The sequence below is a fragment of the Jatropha curcas genome, chromosome 10, assembly GCF_041381405.1.
Source record: "Jatropha curcas cultivar XTBG-Jc1 chromosome 10, XTBG_Jcur_1.0, whole genome shotgun sequence".
NCBI lineage: Eukaryota > Viridiplantae > Streptophyta > Magnoliopsida > Malpighiales > Euphorbiaceae > Jatropha > Jatropha curcas.
This window is the reverse complement of record NC_143160.1, coordinates 24,037,301-24,057,128: the sequence shown is the minus strand read 5'-3', so window position 1 is coordinate 24,057,128 and position 19,828 is coordinate 24,037,301. Positions and strand designations below refer to the sequence as shown.

The 19,828-nt window shown below is 35.6% G+C and overlaps 1 long non-coding RNA gene and 1 other non-coding gene across 2 annotated transcripts; one reads left to right on the top strand and one right to left on the bottom strand.

Moving 5' to 3' along the window:
• Positions 1-855: 855 nt before the first annotated feature.
• On the top strand, positions 856-1,873 carry LOC149493303 (uncharacterized). The gene is made up of 3 exons (XR_016318550.1): positions 856-1,240; positions 1,384-1,440; positions 1,548-1,873. It is a non-coding gene; the product is annotated as an uncharacterized LOC149493303 (long non-coding RNA).
• A 4,676-nt stretch (positions 1,874-6,549) lies between these two features.
• LOC149493302 (small nucleolar RNA R71) lies at positions 6,550-6,657 on the bottom strand. Its single transcript, XR_016318611.1, has one exon. It is a non-coding gene; the product is annotated as a small nucleolar RNA R71 (small nucleolar RNA).
• Positions 6,658-19,828: the final 13,171 nt, after the last annotated feature.

The window sequence follows — 19,828 nt, the reverse complement described above, 5'->3', positions numbered from 1 at the left end:
GTATTACAGTTTATATATTTTATTTTCTGTTGCTGTCAAATTTAATCCTTCTTTGGTTTTATATGGCACAGGAGCTACAGCCCCCGTGGACGATCCCCCAAACCCCGCAGCGTTTCACCCGTGGGCGCAGTTATAGCAGGTCGCCTCCGTACCGTGGTCGTGAGGAGCTGCCTTATGTCAATGGTGAGGTTTACATGGCTGTGTTTGCTATTATTATTATGTGTCATTATTGACTAGAAATTTATCAAAAGGTTACAAACATTAATTCTATACTGTTAAAAAGTAGGGATATGACAATTCAGTTTTTTCCTCTGTTTGACGCAGAAATGGTGCAAGGGATCGACGCCGAAGCAGGAGCCCAGAGATGCAACCTTGATGTAAATTGCTTTGCGGGGATGATACTGAGATTGAACTTCCAAAGCAGCTTAAATGTTGTTCAATTGTTAGTCAATGAAGGATTGTTAAGGTGACAGTAATATGCATTCAATTTCAATTATTTTATGCAGTATATTCTTTAATTTTATTGCAAATTCAAAATTTTAACCATTCATTTTCAAATAAATGGATGAGATTGAAGGAACATGGTACATCAGGTTAGGAACTTGAGAGAATCTTAAAACTTCATTTTCAAATCTCAAATGTGCCTGAAAAATTGCAGAAAAGAAGTTGATTTTTTTAAGTTTAAAGAATAGAGAGCTGCTTCAAACGCTTCTGGCAGGTACTTATATTTGTAACACAGAATTTTTTATTTTTTATTTTTTATTTTTTATTTTTTTTTTTGCCTTTTCATAATTTTTTGTCCAAGTTTTATTTATTTATTTTTTTTTAAAGTTGCAGCCGTTACTGATATTGATACCAGTGGCATTCATGCGTTGGAAGAGTTATACAAAAGCCTCCATAAGAGTTGTAGTGCGGGCTAACTTCCTTTTCTTTTATCTTCTCAAAATAATATTAGATTTATGGAGTTGTAGAACGGGTTAACTTCTTTTTTCTTTTAAGATGGAGAAAGAGTTGTAGTGCAGGGTAACTTATTTTTCTTTTATTTTCTGCTAATAATATTATATTTATAGAGTTGTAGTGTGCGTTATAATTTATAAGGTAATGCAAGATTTATAAATCCAAGAAAAGTGACGTGAGGAGAGGCATATATTGTGGAAACAACGAGGTCATTGGCGCCCTAAGAATTGCAAGGTGGAAATTTGCAGACAATATAAAAAGTATATTACATTACCATTTGATGGTATGATTGAAGCACATAATGTGTTTGATGAAATGCCTTATATTGTCTCTTAGAATAACTTGATTTACTGATAGATAAACAAATAAATATAATTTCGGCTTTTTGATCTTAACCTTGACGAGACCTCCGGTTATGGATTTCAGCTTTTTGATCTTAACCTTGTCCCTGGCAATTCCATCGGCACAATTGCTGCCTATTATGTAACGTTCTCTTAGTACTCTTTTACATATGAATTAAAGCTTATTTTGTTTTTGCAATAATTTGAAATATATTTTCCTTTTGACTAATAGTATATGTGAATTTGCAGTTATCCTCAGAGGGTCTACTTTGGGTGAGATAGAGTTTGAGTTCTTGGAAGATTTGAGTGAAGATCCTTACATTCTTCGCACCGATGGTTTTAGCAAAGGCAAAGGAAACAAAGAGCAATAATTTTATTTGTGGTTTGACCCAACTGCTGATTTCCATGCCTATTCCATTCTTTGGAATCCACAATGCATCATGTAAGTAGGAAACTCCATTAAATTTTCAACTTATTTCTTTTTTAAGTTGAATTTTAGTTCATAAAATAATTTACAGAAAAATATTTTTTACAATTTTTCATTGTTTGGAGGCGTTCAAGAAAATGAGTCAATGGAAAATATTTTTCTAGTCAATGGAAAATGACTTTCTATTTTCGAAGACGCAAAACATTTTTCAGATTTTGGCAAACTTATTATAACCTTATAAATTTATATTTTTTTTAATTTATTAAACTCATCGTTCCCCACCAACCACCAGGTTCGGGCACCAGTGACTTTCATAATTTACCATATTTTTTGCATTGTTCTTATATTTCATAATAAAATTTTTAAAATAAGAAATTTATATTATTATTATTAGTAGTATTTTAAATATTTTTCACTAATTTTCAATATTGCAACCAAACATTTGGAAAATATTTTTCAAGAAAAATATTTTTTGAAGGTAATTTATTTTCTGGAATTAAATGGAGCCTAATATTCTTAATCAGCAGCCTAAAAGAGTGCTCTAGATATGACGGACCTTGTCCGACATCTGAGTTATAATGATGAACTCTAATTATTTCCATAATTCTTCTTAATCTTGGCTAACTTAAACATTAGAGTGTCTCCAGGTACTCCTCCTCCCTGATACTCCGGCCTATCATTTCGCTTCTGATCAGTGTTATTCATTATTAGCATCCAACCCATAAATCTGTAACTCAACAAGTGTCAACACTAAAAGAGAGTTGACTAATAGTTTTATTGAAGGTGCAAAAGTCAATTCTAGAAGCGCTTTTGTAGAAGCGTGTAACCCTCACCAATGGCCTAAGCCAAGGAAAATAAATTATATATATATAAAGAAATCAAATATCTAATACGACTGTGAGCATTGGAGTTGATGAAGATGATTTTGGTGATTTACATTACCGAGTTTGATTTTACTCAAACAGTAAAATCATTAACTCGCTTCACGACCATTAATATCTTCATTGTTGTGTGTTACTGGACAGACAAAGGGAAAACATAAAGTGAAAAGAGTTAAAAGATAAAAAAAAAAGAGTTGAATACATTGAATATAATATGCAAACTCGGGGGTAAATTGAGTATATTTCAAAAAAGAATTGACCAATAAAAATGATGGGCAACTCTCATCTTGGAAATTAGGTTCAAATGAATATATCCAGCTTCCCAAATCAAATTGATAAATTCATGACCACAGCATAAAGCAAGAGAAAATATGAAGAGTAGATCCAGAATTACCACAATAACCATTACTTCGATCATCGACATGAATCCCCAAGCATAATGTTTGACATATTTGTTTTAGGTCTTAAAATACTAGAATAGTAATTATTGGTAGTAAAAAAAAAAAAAAAAAAATTGCTTGACAAACAACTTGGAACTAGGGCATCAAGTATGTCAGGTAGTAAGTATACCAACTGAGAGAAATGATGCACTACTAACTTCTAATACAAGAATTTGAATGCACCAATTAATTAAAGCGCATAAAAACATCATAATTAGTACAACAATTACCCCTGCACACGAGATTGGCTTACTCGCCATTCTCCATGCGAATAGGATCTTTAAGCTCAATTTTAAATTTAAAGGACTCGCAACCTATACTTCTAATGAAAATACCTCCCCATGCTTACTTTTGGTGACAATAATTCCGTTTATGTACTTAATGCTCCAAATACCTTCCCCGACTCCTTTAATGGTTCTCTAGCATGACCAATCAACTATAAGACCCTCTATCAATACTAAGATTAATCCCTTTGCAAGAGTAGGTCAAGGTAAGAATTAAAATTGTATATTATTTGAGGCTTCTATGATGGGAGGAATCTACTAGCCTATTACAAGACACTCAATATATATAGGAGACTGTCAAAATTTACTTGTCTTCTTTTTCTAGGTTCCCATGTTGCCTTCTGTCTTTACCGTCCCGGGTGAGATTTTTTGTGATGGTTCAACAAAATACTCCAACTACAGCTACCCGTGTAAAAGCCATAGAATGAGATTCATTCTGTACAAATGGTAATATTTTCGTACTCTATATAATTTAGCTGTTATATCGACCTTTATCACTTTATATACATTATAATGCTTTTGTAAGTGACACATTCTTTTTGTGTGGCTATAAGCTAAACCTTTTTCTTATTGGTAGTAGGATCAGCCCTTGGAGTTGCAATTATTAATTATTTACCATGAAACTCCTTAACAGGTGGCTCCCCTATCATGGCCTTTTGTATGGAATGATAGCTCACCAACTTTTCTCGTTGAATTGGACGCTCAGGTGATTGCATGTGCTTTGTTGTTGGTTATTGATAGATGTTATTTTTATAGTAGTTTTAATATAGTTTTTTTTATAAGGAATTTTAGTATTTTTAATTACTTTAATTAGTTTTTATTTAGTTTTATTTATGTTTTTGTTTAAAGCTTTCTCACATTTCACTTGATCTTAGGAAATTTTGCAGCATTTCTATAGAAACCAGCCAAAAATACAGAAAAGAGTATTCCTAGGTTTAGAAGTTAGCACGCCCAAACCGTGCCGGAAAGCACGCCTGTGCTACAAGAGGCTGTCAATCTTTGAGCATGCTCACTCCAACACGGCCTATGCTGCAACTACCTAGAAGTCCCTAGGCTCTAGCATGCCCAAGCCGTGCTAGAGAGCATGCCCGTGCCGCAAGTAGCTTTCGATCTCTGAACGTGCTCATCCGAACATGGCCCATGCTGCAACTACCTTGAAGTCCCCAAGCCCTAGCATGCCCAAGCCGTGCTAGAGAGCACACCCATGCCGCAAGTAGCTTTCGATCTCTGAACGTGCTCATCCAAGCACGGCTCATGGTGCAGCCACCTTAGGGACTCAGAGCCTAGCACGCCTAGACCGTGCCAGACAGCACGCCCATGCTAAAGACCAGATTTTGCCTTGGGGCTGAGAACATCAGTTCTAGCTCGTGCCGCTTGTATGGACCTGCATGAGATTCTTTTCTAACGTGTCAATCAAGTTTAAATCCATTTAGACGCTGGAAGAGTCATAATTGTGAAGAAATACAAAGCCTAAACAGTTTTCTATCTCAAAAAGATTTCTTACTTAATGGAGATCCACTTTTCTAAATGAACACGAAGATATTTCAGAAAGTCTATATAAAGAGAGAGACTAGCCATGATCGGGGTGATTTTTTGATATTCCATCTCTTGTTCTATTAACTTCTACATAGTTTTCTCTCTTCAAGATTTCTAGTGCTGAAGATTGGTGTCGAGATTCAGGGAAGCCGTTCAAGCTTATCGTCGACTAGTTTTTATTTCTAAACTCTCCTTTTGTTTATTATTCTTTATGAGATTATTTACAAGTTTAATTGAGTTTTATTTAATTACTATGTCGAACTAAACTCTCATACTAAGGATTTGATGTAGCTTAATTTCGATTTCAGTTTATAATATTATATTTGCTTTTCTTTGTTCAAAGTATAATTTATTATAGAGCTTAATGCTTCCAGGCAGAGTTTTTCCCCTGGATTGATTTATTTCATTAATCACTATCAGGAGAAAGGTTTTTGATATGCAAAAGATAATAAATTACATGAGAATAATAACTTGATGCGGAAGCTATATGGTTTGACTCATGGAGGGTGTTCATAAGTTAACAACCTTAGGTTATGAATTCATAAACAAACCATAAAACTTAATTATTTAATTCTTGTTTGATTGCACTATTGGAAGATAGGTAATTATACCGGGTTAAAATAGCTAACAATACATCGGGATAGCTTGTTAGTGATTTTAGGGTTGTTTCACCTACTTGAACAATTAAAATTGATTATTAGACGAATAAAATAAATTAGATAGAATTAAGTGAAATTAAAATCCCTAGTGGCTTCTAATCCTTGATTTCGTTCATCAAATTGTCTTGCTTGATTTCTTTTTATTTTCTTTTACTTATTTAAATTTAATTTCTTAAAATAATTCTCCTTATTGTCGTCTAAATAATAGTAAGTTAATACAATTTTAGTATTTGGTATACAATCCTTGTGGGATGATACTCTACTCATTCTTTATTACTTGTCGCGATTTCGTGCACTTGCGAAAGAGCCTGTCAAATTTTTAGCGTCGTTGCTGGGAATTGGCATTACCAATATCAATACTAATTACCCTATTATTAATTTGGACATTTATTTTTATTTTCACTTTTGCTTTTTCTAGAAGAGTGTTTCAGGTGTTTATGCAAAGAAGATCCGATAGAACTAAACCCTTAGTCTTTGATCCAAAAATTGAAAAGACTTGTCGTAGAAACAACGCTGCTAGGAGAGTACAAAGGAGAGAACAAGAGCAACAAGCAAATATGGCTGATGATTTAGACATAGGGAACGAACCTCTACCAGGAGAGCATCAGATTATGCCACCGCGGCCCAATCATAACAATAGAAGACCTCAACCTCCTATCTGCACCTTGCGAGACTACACAACTCCTTCTCTGAATGGAGCCACCTCAAGTATCACTTGGCCTAGGCTGGAAGCTAACAATTTTGAGATCAAATCTGCAATTATTCAAATGCTTTCCACCTCAATTCAATATGGAGGTCTGCCCAGTGAAGATCCTAATGCCCATATCACAAATTTCTTGGAGATTTGTGATACATTCAAGTAAAACGGAGTTTCTGAGGATGCTATAAAATTGATACTATTCCCTTTCACTCTAAGGGATAAAGCACGCCTTGGTTACAATCATGCTCTACTGGAAGTTTTACTACATGGGAGGAACTAGCCCAGAAATTCTTGGCGAAATTCTTTCCATCTTCAAAGACCACAAAGCTTCGTAATGAGATAATGACTTTTGCCACACCAGGATTAAGAGAGTTTGTATGAAGCTTGGAAGAGATTCAAGGACCTATTGAGGAAGTGCCCACATCATAGTTTACCCAAGTAGTTACAGGTACAAACTTTTTATAATGCATTATCTCTTAATACAAACATTACTTTAGATGCGGCTGCTGGTAGATCTTTTGAAAGAAAGGAAGTTGATGAGGCATATGATTTGATAGAAGAGATGGCAAGCAACAACCATTATCAAAACAGCTCTCGAAGGAAGAAGTTTGTAGGAGTTTATGAGATTAATGTCATTAGCACACTCAATGCCAAAGTGGACAATATGGTAAGGAAGTTAGATTTGTTGACTACTAACTCTGTTAATTCTATTGTGCAAGCATGTGACAGGTATAATGGACAACATGGAATTGAACCAACATTAACACAAAAAGGAAGTTCAAAAGCAATTAAGAGTTACATTAAGACTCTATTGATGGAGGGAAATAGAGTTATTCATAAAAAAAGAGGAGAAAGGACTTCTTCTTGAAAAATTTAGATACAATGGGAGTGAGTATAAAACTTAATGAATAATAATACATAACAATAAACCCAAGTGATCATGTGAAATGTCCCTAGACTCTTCTAATTGAGCATTCGCCATTTATACAATGTCAATCATAGAACCCACAAACAATATCAATCACGATCCATACTAAGTGGTTGTTAGTTAGTGGAATCACCCTAATAGGATCACGCTCTCCCAAGCATGCTTCAATTATCGATGATATTAATCCCATGGTCTTATGACTTGTGCATCTTGGGAGCCCACTCCCGTTTAGGCGAAATCATAATCATTTGATGAAACATTTTTCATAAAATATTTTCTTTCTTAAAATAATTTTTATGACATGTGTCATAATTCGAAGTGCACAAGGGGGTGCCTCTCCTACCGCTTATGATCCATTGATGGCATTCTTACAATGCTCGTGCTCTCAACTCAGGTTATCTATTATGCATTTGTAAATTTGGTAAAGTATTATCTATTATTACCCACAGAGAGATTCATAAATCCTAGCCTTGTTGAGCACCAGGAGCAGAGGAGGAAGAAGGTCCCACTCTATCATCAGCTAAAAGAAATAGATAAGCTCAAATCAATTTTGGAGAAGCAAGTGGCTCCTTAAAGCTGATCAAATAGATCGTCGAGTTCTGTGTCAATGTTGCTCATGGAACAGAACCTATGTTCATGCCTCCTTGTAGGATGGCACCTGCAGAATTGAAAGAACTCAAAACCCAATTGCAAGAATTGCTCAATAAAGATTTCATTAGGCCAAGTAAATCACCTTAGGGTGCTCCAATTCTTTTTGTAAAGAAGAAGGATGGATCTTTGCATTTGAGAGCAAGATATTCTTAAGACAACTTTTAGAACCAGATAGAGGCTGAATATATGATTTATATTTATTTTAATGTTGTCCCTGAAACTTATGCAGATCATGGTACTTGTATATTTTATTATGAGATATGGACTTGGGCTTCATAAGAGGTATGCTTATAAGATATATGGGTCTTCTAAATGCTATGGATATATTGGGTATTACATTTGGGCTTAGTAACTCTTAAAGCTTACTACGAGTCTCGATGGCCTTATGCCTATCTAGATCCTAGTGCCAGTCCGACCTATGGAAACGGGTCATGAAACTTGGTCAAGGGTAATGGAAGTGTGTCCAGTGCAAGATGTGAAATTGAAGATATTCGCTCACTAGGATTCCTTCAGCTTTACTCCAAAATATCTTTTAAGGCAAATAGGTTACTAATTAGGGAATTAGGAAGATATTTGGATTCTCTATATTTTATTTTGTAATTAAATTTTAGATACTTTCCTACTTTTATTATGATTTCTATTGTAAATAAAGCATAAGTGTATCAAGAGGAGCCGTTATTACTTTAAAAAACAAGATTTGTTTTAAGGTTTTAGTACTTTTCTCTGCGATTGTTCTATAGTCATGCGTGGCTAAGCTTATTTTTTTAGTCAAAGGATGAATTTGAAGTAAAAAATTCTTTTATAATTGTGAGATCTTAATGTATTTATTTTCTTTTTAATTTTCATCAATATTTGTGTGTTTTCTACAGTATAATGAGAAATTCCATCTTCATTGTTATCTTATGGTTTGTATAATAAGGCTTATTTTTTAATTTAATAGGATAATATATAGCTAATTAGTGGGCTAGACTTATTCTTAAATAATAGTGTTGGCACACTCAAACGCTTAGATCCATTAAGTAAAAGGAAAAGTTTGGTGCTAGATTACAAATTTAATAAGTCTAAGCTCGAATCAAAAAAGAAAAAACAACCTTGTATAGGATTTTAATGGGAATTCTAATAAAAAAATGGAAGAAGGTACTATGATATAGTATTTCTCAAATTTTTGATGGGTACTGTTGTATTATTAGCATTGGGTTTTACACTCTATTTAATAAGCTTGACGATGATCACTAACAATGGACATTTGGCCACTTTGAAACAAAAAATTAGTGCATGAAAAATTTTTACAATTGAGTTCGAGGGTACCTACCTCTTTTTAAGAGCCTACAGAGAGGTGGTTGCCTTTTGAAGGGCCCAAAAGGAGGCAGTCATCCCTTTATAGAAGGCATTCACCCTCTATGCCCTTCACACAGGGTAACCACCTCCTTCGACCTTTCAAACCTCCTTTAAAAGGGCAGCTACCCTTATGTTAATGACAAACATCCTCTTGCTTATTTTTCACCCTCAAAGGAAATTTTCTATTCTTAACTTTATAATTTAAAGACTTTCCTTAATTACAAACTTCCTAAATTAAAATCTTCCGAAGATATAGAACTTCCTTATATATAACCTTCCTAACATAAGATTTTCCTATACAAGGCTTTCTAAATAATGAAAAAACCTTAATTCAGCCTCTATAAAAAGGAGGTTGTAAACCTAATCCAGGAAATTACTTACACATAAACAATTAGAGAGGGACAGAAATAAAACTTGTAGAGAAAGAACAACGTTCAAACCATAAACTTTTTTCATTTTCATATTCCTTATTGCACAAAGTCTTGGACATGCAATTTTTGGTTGTTACAAGTTGCTAAGTATCTCCATAATAAGGTAATATTTAGGAGTGCATAAATCATAAACTTCTTTTCATTCTTTTATTCTCAGTTTGGTAATTATTTTAAGCAAATCCTTTTTGCTAGAAGATCAAAACTCTTAGATTATCCATAAGGGGCGTATGCTCTTAATTAATAAAAAATTTACCATTCCAAAAGTTTTTCTTAGATTTTTCTAAATTAATCTATTTATTAAACATTTAGTCCTTATAATCGATCAAAGATATTCGCTTTATACCATCTTATCATGGGGTACAAATGCTATGTTTTTATTAAAACAAAGAATAGAGCTCAATTTGCTCCTTAAACTTAACATACAATTCGCCCAAAAAATAATTTTTTGTACAATTTGCCCCTTGAAGTTACACCAAAAGAATAAAATGCATAGATTTTTAAGAAATTTTTTTTTTATAGTTTTAACTAATAAAAATTACTTAAAAAATTTAAAATTAGAAAATAAAAATATTTAAAAATATAATAATAATTATAAAGGTTTATAGTATTTGATTTAAAAATAATTTAACAAGTATTTCATTTAAAAATTTATAGAATTAGAAAAAGATTTGACTATATTGAAATATTTGGTTAGAAAGGTATCTATTATTTTTTTGTTTGATTATATTTTATTTACATTAAATATTTAATTACCTTTTAATCGTATTTGACTTATATCAATTAATTTATTTTTTGAAACAAAAATTGAGATTTTATACTTTTGGAGCAAGTTCAAGGTGTAAATTGTGTAAAACTTAAGTTTTAGGCAAATTATATGTTGTGCCAAGTTTAGGGGGCAAATTGAGCCTTATCCTTAAAACAATAAAATTAGCCTTTCATCTTGTATGTAAGCTTTTACCAATTCTTTTGGTTTTCTTTTCAGAATAATAAATTTACAATATCAAGAAATCATGATTATTTTGGTAATGCTTGATGATAAAAAATCATATTCATGAGCAAATAAAACTTCAAAAGTCGAAAAAGCAATTACTCGAACTAGGAGATAAAAAATACATTATTTGAACTCGAGTTTCCATCCTCAACAAGTAGAAGACACTTACGCTCTTTAGAGAAGGAATCCAATCTCTCGATGTAGTGCCCACCAATTGGATAACCTTTTCTTGGAGCATATCCATACCAACTAGGTAATCACTACTCAAAATAGACCAATACCTACTGGGTAGTGCCATTAAAAAGTACATTACATATAATAAAATGAAACATATAAATTAATTTATAATTTAACTATCAATGGTTAACAAACTATATTTTGACATAATATAATTTTTGATAAATATTATTTATTTAGATATATGAATTCATGAAGTTCATGTAAAAGTTGTTCAACTTACAAAAATGCATCAAATTTATATTATAATTGGGTATTTTTTTTTTCTTTTTATGTTAAAGGAGTACATGTATGATATATGGTGCCATTTTTTCAATTGCAAAGGTTGAAATTTTTTTTTTTTCATTTTATGTGAGCATAGTATATGATGTCATTTATAATTATTGAAAGTTATTTTGCCTTTAATATGTTATATAGTATATGAGCATAGTATATGGAAGTTTTTTTCTTTTCATTAAATATGTTATATATCTTATTGAATCAGCTCTAAAAAGAAGATTTTTCATTTAATGAAATTTGGCATGCAAATGTAGATAAGCGGCTCATTAGTTCATCTCTCACAAACAAAGTTGTTTCGCTGTTATTTGATCAAATAAGTCGAATGTCCAAGAAATTAATTAGACAAAAATAAATGGTCTAAAGACTAAGAGAGAATGCAATCTTTAATAAAGAGCTTAGAAAGCTATTAATTAGTTTAAGGACTCACACTCTTTGAATTGATTTAATATGACAATATGAGCTAAATGTCTAGGTTGATGCATTGAGCTCTTTACGATACGTATACAATTATTGTATACATATATTTGTGGGTGTGTATACATATACATGTTGTATCTCTTATATTTGTGGGTGTGTCTTGATGTGTATACATATATGATTATTGTTTATGTCAACCCATTTAAAGAAAGATACAGTTGAGGCCAAGAAGAAATTAGTGAATAATATGCCAAAAAGGGTAACTTGAGCTTAAAAACCCACAGTTGTAAATTCGGGGCGAACTATAAATATTATAGGAATTTAAAAATTGTATAGCTAACATAAGGTTGTCAAAATTCTAGAATATTCTCTTTCTTGGAGTGCACTACTCAAACTCTTATAAATAGGGGGTGACGTGATTGTAAATGACACAAAATCCAAGAAATACAACTTGATTGCAATAGCATTTATATTCCAACCCCGAATTTCTCTTATTTCTTCCATGTTCCCCTCAACTTTCTACTTGAGTTAGCAGGCTTATTGCTTGTTAAGCCAACATACCCTACATTCGTCCAAAGGTATTTTAATAGACACAGGCTTGATGGACCTAAAAAATTTCAGGATAAACAACTTTTCTGGCACACTTGGTGGGACCGATTGAGCTTTGTTAAGATATTGGAATGTTGTTAAACCGATTGATAATCCAATCGCGAAGGGTAAGGATAAGGTCATTACAATCAATGACTCAAAGAGTTACCTTAACGAACTAAGCCTATAACTCACCAGCTAGTACCGGTGAGTTAATCGCATCAACCAGAGGTCAAGGATTTAGATCAAGTAGTAGACTCTTCCTGAGGCCACCAGCTAATTTCGCAACACAAAATGTCATCGGCCTATCTTGCATGCATTTGACGATAGATGTCAAAAGAAAAACACTTTATGTTCAGCCAGTACATTGAGCAGATGACCTCAGTGTCTTGACTGATCATGTTGGATAGTGCTAAGGCACAATAATGGACATGCCGCAACATGAAGCAGTTGTTTAAAGCGATGTGGCAAATGTCTGAACTTATCAGTTGTCAAGATCTGGCAGTAGACTACCACATACCCTAAGGTTCTCCACAATCAGTGCTTCAAACTCAATCTGATCTATATTTTGGCGAGGGTCAACATCTTATCTAGATCGCTTGCTATAGCCACCCAATATGTCAATGCTTCACTCTCTGAGGGAGTTTTGAACGTTGCAATTCCTCAACCTATTGACCGGCTTCTGGATGCACCCAGACCACCTATGATTAATGAGTAACATATCAAGGGTGGTGTCTTCACTTATGATACGATCCAAAATATGATTCCTTCAAGAATAGCCAAACCAATGCCATCAACTAGCAGCGACTATGACCTAAACGCCTTAGCAAAACTAGGAGTGGAAGTCCAACCAATCTCATGGTCGGTCTATATACGCCCTTACCTAGATTGGCTAGATTCCAGAATTCACCTTGCTTTTAGGAGAGGATAACTCTTTGACTTTAGAGAAAATCTTTGAATCTGTGACTCAATATGAAGAGTCTGGTGGGAATGATTGCTAGAAGCTCATAGTCTTTGCCAGCTTATTGACAAAGTTTTCCTTTATATGGTACTCCAACTTACAACCTAATTCCATGCAAAGTTGACAATTAATGGAGGAATAGCTTGATGTTGACTTCTATAGCCATATTATCCAACCTCCTAAGCAGCAAGCAGGGAAAAAATCCTGCAAGTGACATAACTCTTAATCTCAATCCATTAACAGTTGTGTCTATTTTAAGAATGTTATCCAAAAAGCCATCAATGATGCCCTCAAAGGGAAAGGAACAATGGTCAGTACCAACCCTTTCTCATCATTGGCTATTATTATAATCTCAACCACCTTATGTTTTGGAGTCGCATAGAAAAAACATTTGGATCATCATCCCCTTCGGCTAGAAATAAAATATCAATTAAAAGCTAAAGCCAACGACCATGGGTTGCCTCTTAGAGAGAGCAAAATCGGAGGGTGATAAAGAAAAGTCCTGAAAAGTTAGGGGATAAAGTCTATATGGAGGGATGTGGATCAAACTCTATTAAATAAGAATCTTTGGTTTGCCTCACTTGCCAAACAGAGTTTCAACTAACCATCAAATGTGAATTTCTTGTACCTCTACCAAATTCTAAGGCTTTTCAACCCCACAACCCTCCAGACCAAAAGTGGCATAAGCATGAGCCACAAAGGCAGAGTATGTTCAGTCGATTGAAGAAGATAGAACTAACCAAGTTTAGACTTACATATCTAAAGTACATTACTTCCATCAACTCTCGATTTGCTTCCAAATTGACTAAGACACACAAAAGCACTTGCAGCGTCGGAAGCAATACTTGCTGGTCAAATTGGCTGCATTGGAAGGCAAAGCAAGGCATCTAAGAGTTGCACATTAGAATAATGATGGTGAGAGCGAAAATCATTAGGCTGTTAAAAATTGTAAAAGATCAGCTTCAGGAAAAATGCAAAGACCTTAAAGGCAGCCAAGGTGGATATTTTACTAACGTGGAAAAGAATAGTGAGTTGTCAACTGATGATTAGATATTGTTAGTGGAAACTCAATTGTTGTAACATCCCTTCTCGGTCCACCCGTAAACCCGAATAAACCGAGACGAGACGCTACAAACTGGTTGACTGTATGTCCTGTCATGCTGACATCATCCTGTATATGAACATACTAGCATGCTGAAATCATAATGTATAATGAATATAATATCATGCTGAGATTGCTTATAGGAATAATATACTGATGCTGTTATATTAATACTGTCTATAATCTTTACAAGACATGATACTAGTTACAAAATGGATTGGGCCCAACTGTATGCCCTGTACATGCCATAAAAAGAATAACAAAATGAGTTTCTACCCTGAAGACCGAGTCTTCTACAGATGAACGGCAGCAGTTGTAAACGGACCCTCTACGGACCAGTCTCAAAACCTGCGAGTTAAACAGGTAACTCGCTGAGCAAATAAAGCTCAGTGGATATCTCAACAAGGAAGGAAACAATAAAGCACATACTTGTATATAAAGAATCATGTAGGCACACAAGGCACATATAAGCACACATATCATGATATCTTTCATTTATCTGTATGATTTATGTAATGTTATGTCCAGATATCTGTATGGCTCCATAAGGTTATAGCGAAACCGAGGTGATAAGAAAAACTGTATAACTGGATGAATACTGTATACTTGGCTGCTATGGCCCATATAATCATATCCACTCAACGGCCTGTAGCCGGAGTAACAAACTGTATGAGGCGCAGATCTGTTATCCTATGTCGCGACATGGCCTTATCGACATGGTTTCTACCTAACCTCAATGGAGCATAATGTTGGTATGTCAAATGTATAACACAACATCATAGTAATAGTTCATCACTTCATAAATTATAATGTTCATATGATTTCACATCATTTGCTTGCTTGGATGTTGTTTTGATACATGTTCTAATGTTGTCTTTTTTTTTTGAAATGATTGGATGCATACAAGTTGAGTAAAGAACCCAATTACATAGAAAAAGAAAGTCCAAAAATGCAGGAAAAGCCAAGTCGCGAGCGCGCCTGTGGAAGTCGCGACCGCGAGATGCGGAAAATAAGAGACAGTGTGTTATCAGGCACAAGTCGCGATCGCGTACTTGAGAGTCGCGAGCGCGTAGTGTGCCAAATGAGAGACAGTGAGTTTTCATGCCAACTACGCGAGCGCGCAACGCAAGTCGCGAGCGCTTCCAGGCTAAAGGCCAACTTCGCGAGCGCGTCTTGCAAGGTCGCGAGCGCGAGAAGAGCAAAATGAGAGTCAGTGAGTTTGAAGTGAAAGTCGCGCGCGCGCAGTGCAAAGTCGCGAGCGCGCGACGTGCTTCCAGCCTACGCAGTGCCAGGTCGCGACGCGTTTCCAGCCTGCGCAGTCTGCACTCTTTTGGTCATATCTCTCAATATACAAATCCAATTTGGGTGATTCAAAAACCCATGCAAAGCTAACACATAGAGGAACAAATAACTCTTCTATGACACTTCCTAATTCCGTCATTAACTGGGGTCAAAATCAAGATGAAGTCCTCCCCTGTTTTCAACATAAATTCAATACCTCCCCTGTTTTCTCACCACTACCATTCTCCAACATAAAGCAATATATCGTCTCTATAGCAACACACCACACAAATTCTCATGCAAAGACAATAATAAAAAATCAAGAGATATCAAACCTTTACTCCAAAAAGCTTGAACTCTTCTTTAGCTTCTCTTTTCTACACTCTTTGAACTCCCTTCTCCTATACACATCAAAATTCTTACAACTTATCTATAATATCACTCAAGTAGAGACTGAATAACATAAAGCTGCAAGTAATTCTACTTACTTGGAGAGAATTGAGGTTGCCTAAATGGATGGAGAAATAAAGGAAATGAAGGAGATGAAGAAGATGAAGATAAAGATAAGCAATGGGAAAGTGAATGGGATAATTACGGGTAAGTCATCACAAAATCAAGATAAATGATGGAAACTTACTAAATGATACCTCAATTGTCAAAAAGCTATAACTTAATACCCAAGCTTGTTCTTTTAATGCCATTAAATCCTAATCCTTACACTTTGCTCTTTTTCTCTCAATCAAGTAAGTCCACTAATAATCCCATTCTACCCTAACCGGGTTTGGTTTAACTCGACTCAACTCGATGCAAAGACTCGACTATGCAAAGACTCGACTCGGTAGGATGTCACAATTCTCCCCTCCTAAATAAAAACTTCGTCTCGAAGTTTACCTGTTGTGAACAACTGCGGATACTGTTGTCGCATGGTTTCTTCAAATTCCCAAGTTGCTTCTTCTGTCTTATGATTCCTCCAAAGAACTTTTACCAATGCTATTTTCTTGTTCCGCAATTCTTTCATTTCTCTTGCTAGGATCTGAACTGGTTCTTCTTCATAAGTGAGATCCGGCTGAATGTCAATCTCTTCTGCTGATAACACATGTGATGGGTCTGATCTGTATCTCCTTAACATTGATACGTGAAAGACATTATGAATCCGATCTAAGGTTGAAGGTAATGCTAGGCGATAGGCTAATGGTCCGACACGTTCAACAATCTCGTATGGACCAATGAACCTAGGGCTAAGCTTACCCTTTCGTCCAAACCTTAGGATCTTTTTCCATGGTGAAACTTTCAGAAAGACTTTATCACCGACCGAGTACTCAATATCCTTTCTCTTTAAATCAGCATAAGACTTCTGTCGATCACTTGCTTCTTTCAGCCGTTTTCTGATGATCTCCACTTTCTCTTCAGTTTCTCTAACCAAATCTGGACCCAAAATCTTCTTCTCACTAAGTTCTGTCCAACACACAGGTGTCCTGCATTGTCTACCATACAATGCTTCATATGGTGCCATTTTAATGCTCGATTGATAGCTGTTGTTGTAGGCAAATTCCATGAGAGGTACATATCTGTCCCAACTGCCTTCAAATTCTATGACACATGCTCTCATCATGTCTTCCAGGATCTGTATGACTCTCTCTGATTGGCCATCTGTTTGAGGATGAAATGCAGTGCTGAAATGCAATTTCGTTCCTAATGCTTCCTGCAGTTTACCCCAAAACTTCGATGTAAACCTTGGATCACGATCAGATATAATGGATGATGGAACTCCATGTAGTCGAACTATTTCTCTAACATAAATTTCTGCTAACTTGTCTAGAGAATAGTCCATCCTAACTGGTAAAAAGTGTGCAGATTTAGTTAATCTGTCCACAACCACCCATACTGCATCATGCTTCCGCTGCGTCTGAGGTAATCCAGTAACAAAATCCATCGTGATCTGATCCCACTTCCATGTTGGCACTGTTATTGGATGAAGCAACCCTGTTGGCAATTGATGTTCTGCTTTTACTTGTTGACATGTTAAACATCTTGTTACAACATCTCCGATGTCTTTCTTCATGCCCGGCCACCAATAGCCTTTCTTCAAATCTTGATACATCTTGGTACTACCGGGATGCATTGTATATGGACTGTTATGAGCTTCATGCAGAATCTTTTGTCTAAGCTCTCCTATCTGCGGTACAACAACTCTGTCTTCATAGAATAAGACTCCACTGTTATCCAATCTGAATTTCCCACCATGATCTTCCTGTACTTGTTTCACCCATAGTGCTGTTTGTGCATCTTTCTTCTGTGCTTCTGCAACTTCCTGAACCCAAGATGGCTGTATTTGCATCTGTGCTAGAATCACTCCCTGCTGTTGCAACTCCATGCGAATTCTCATTGCTTTCAAAGCAAACAATGATTTCCGGCTAAGGGCATCAGCTACCACATTAGCTTTGCCCGGATGGTAATTAATGACATAATCATAATTAGCCAGAATCTGCATCCACTTCCGTTGTCTTGAATTCAAATCTTTCTGTGTTGGTAAATACTTTAAACTTTGATGATCTGTGTAAATGTGACACTTTTCACCATACAGATAATGCCGCCATACTTTGAATGCTAGAACAATAGCTGCCAGTTCTAAATCATGGGTTGGATAATTCAATTCATGTGGCTTTAACTGTCTGGAGACATAAGCTACCACCTTCCTGTCTTGCATAAGTACACATCCTAACCCAATATGAGAAGCATCACTGTAAATCTCAAAGTCTTTACCTGACACTGGCTGGGTCAACACTTGTGCTTCAGTCAACTTTTTCTTCAAAGTGTCAAAACTCTGCTGACATCTATCATCCCATTGAAATACAACTGCTTTCTTCAATAATCTTGTTAAAGGTGATGAAATGATAGAGAATCCCTTTACGAACCTTCTGTAATAACCGGCTAAACCCAGAAAACTGCGAACTTCTGTAATATTTCTGGGTGGTCTCCAATTAACAATAGCTTCAATCTTCTTAGGATCCACTCTGATACCCTCAGATGATACCACATGTCCTAAGAAAGAAACTTCTTCCAGCCAAAACTCACACTTACTAAGCTTGGCATACAGCTGTTTATCCCTCAATGTCTGAAGTACGATCCGCAAATGTTTATCATGTTCAACCCTGTCCCTGGAGTAGACCAAAATGTCATCTATGAACACCACCACAAACTGATCTAAATATGAATGAAACACGCGGTTCATGAGGTCCATGAAAACCGCTGGTGCATTTGTGAGACCGAATGGCATGACTAAAAATTCATAGTGACCATATCGGGTCCTGAATGCAGTCTTAGCGATATCTTCTTCCTTTATCCGCACCTGATGGTATCCCGACCTGAGGTCGATTTTAGAAAACATACCTGCACCCTTTAATTGATCAAACAAATCATCAATGCGAGGCAATGGATACTTATTCTTGATTGTCAGTTTGTTCAGTTGTCTGTAGTCAATGCATAATCTAAATGATCCATCTTTCTTCTTTACAAATAATACCGGTGCTCCCCAAGGTGATACACTGGGTCTGATAAAGCCTTTGTCTAATAACTCCTGCAGCTGAATCTTCAACTCTTTTAACTCTGCTGGTGCCATTCTGTAAGGTGCAATTGATACTGGTGCTGCTCCAGGATAGACATCTATGGTAAACTCCACTTCCCTCCTTGGTGGTAATCCTGGTAACTCTTCTGGAAATACATCTGGATAATCACACACTGTTGGTATGTCTTGCACTTTTGACTGTTCTTTCTCTGCTTGTAATGCACATACCAAGTATGCTTCACAACCCTTCTGAATTAATCTCTTTGCTGCCATGGCTGATATCACATTACCCAGAAACTCTCGCCGCTTCCCAACTACTATAATCTCGTCCCCTACTGTAGTATATAATGTCATCCTTTTCTTTGCACAATCAACTATAGCCTGATGTTTGGATAGCCAATCCATACCCAGAATAACATCAAATTCTCTAAATGGCAACTCCATAAGATCTCCTGGAAACTCTTTTCCATGTATAACAATTGGGCATCCTTCGATCACTGTATGGGTTTTTACTACATCACCTAGTGGATTAGTAACTACCATACCCTGACTCACATATGCAACTTCTAACTCTTTAACCCAAGGTTTAGGTACACTAATGTATGAATGTAATGATCCAGGATCAATTAAAGCATAAACTGTATGACCACATAGAGAAAACTCACCAACTATTACATCTGGAGCTTCCTCCTCTTCCCTGGTTCGCATAGCATAAACCCTGGCTGGACCTCTAGTATCGGGTCTATCCACAGTCTCTGATTGTTGTCTCTGCCCTCCGGAGCTCTCACCTCTACCTCTGCCTGCTATGAACTGTGTAGGAACTCTTGCCCTCTT